The 1,823-nt window shown below is 35.5% G+C and overlaps 1 non-coding gene across 1 annotated transcript; it reads left to right on the plus strand.

Annotated features, from left to right (window-relative positions):
• Nucleotides 1-666: 666 nt before the first annotated feature.
• Nucleotides 667-740, plus strand: Trnas-uga (transfer RNA serine (anticodon UGA)). Its single transcript has one exon. It is a non-coding gene; the product is annotated as a tRNA-Ser (tRNA).
• Nucleotides 741-1,823: the final 1,083 nt, after the last annotated feature.

Genomic DNA, 1,823 nt, shown 5'->3' on the forward strand with positions numbered 1-1,823 from the left:
TCATGAGCAGCACTGCAATAGTAATGGGCAGGGCGTATCAATTACCATCAGCCGAACGTCCTGCTCATATCATCCCTTATTGTCATAAAAAATATAAGTGTGTAAAAGGAATCGTAGACCACTCACACACACCACAATCGTAGTGGCAACCACCACTGGACATCCGCAAAACCAGGAGTCAAAATAATCTCTATTTACAGGCCTAAGGAAGTATTCTTTAAGAGTGAGGGTCCCTAAGATGTAGTAGGTCAGGAAAATTGCACCCGGTTATTATTTCCTCAAAGCATAATTGTATAGAATCATTTGTGGGCTTTCTTTGTGAGCATTAATTTATAATTTTTAGTTATCAAGTGTAGATATAAATAATATGTTATGTTTTTAAAGTGATAACCCTCACTTCTAGGATTAATACACAAATAAAATTTGAAAAACAAAATTTTATGAACGATGCGGGATTCGAACCCACGACCTCCGGCATTCCGTGCCGGTGCTCACGGAACGCCATAACATATTGTTTAGATTTCCAAGAGCGACATCTCAAGTCAATTTCCTAATATGCAAATATTGGGGTTGAGCAGGTTGTCAACTGTAAAGTAGATCCTGTAGATGAAGCCACAACCTGAGAGTAGAACAAAGCAAACAGAATTTTATAACGAGGCGGTAATAGAACGGTTAGCTCAGTTGGTTAGAGCACCGGCACTGAATGCCGGAGGTCGTGGGTCCGAATCCCGCATCGTTCATCAAATTTTGTTTTTCAAATTATATTTATGTGTAGATATGCTATAACATGGTTCGTCATGCTCACTGAATGGCATTGCTTGCGGCGGCGACGTGTGCCGGGTCGTCTCCTTTCCTCACATATGAGCGAGGGGAACGATGGCTGGTGCACGCGTCAACTTGTGAACGGATGCTGCTTGTTAGATGCAATTACTAATTATGACAGTAATCACGACCATCATGTTCACGAAGCATCCTTACAATTTATACAGTTAATTATTTATTACTTTATATGAATTAATTTATATTATTTAAACACGACTCATATATTGGATGTAGCACCTTTTTTGTTGTATATATTACAGTCATTGTAAAATACTCTAAGTGATTGAAAAGAGTAGCCATTGAGTGCCTTAAATGTTTCTTAAAATACTTACTGATGATATTATGTGATCCCAGTGTCTTTCTTATTTCTTGTTGAATTATTTTTACAAAGTTTTACTACGCAACCAAAAGCAAAAGTTTAACAGAACGTGTCAACGTCACTCATTGTTCGAGCTTGGGCGTAGTATTACTTATATCATAATGAGGAAGTATGTTGTAGAATTAAAAACTTCATTACGTCTGCTGAGCATTTAATTTTGTGGGTAAATTACACTTAGCTGTCACGCTTGATAACACCTTTTTTTTTGATCTTGCATTGGTAAAGTTGACACATTTTTTTGTTATTAGCTACGCTTTTAATTAGTATACTCAAAAGCTACCTACTTAACCAATTTTCAACATTTTCCATCGATAGAATGTTATAGAACCTTTTTAGATTTTTTCATTTTGAAAAAAATGAGATACATACGAAAATTATTATCTATACTTATAATAAAACTGTAGATAGACTTTCTGTACAAAGAAAAAAAAAATTTAAAAACCGAGTCGAGAATGTAGATGTAGAGCTAATCGTTGAAACTGTTACACCGATTTAATTGAAATGTTGCATAATGTTACATTACATCCCCGTTCAACATCTTAGATACTTTTCATCCCGGAAAATTAAAGACTTCCCGTGGGATAGTTAAAAACCTATAATATTTTATATAGCTTAGTACACA

Source organism: Leptidea sinapis, chromosome 32 (assembly GCF_905404315.1).
Source record: "Leptidea sinapis chromosome 32, ilLepSina1.1, whole genome shotgun sequence".
Lineage (NCBI taxonomy): Eukaryota > Metazoa > Arthropoda > Insecta > Lepidoptera > Pieridae > Leptidea > Leptidea sinapis.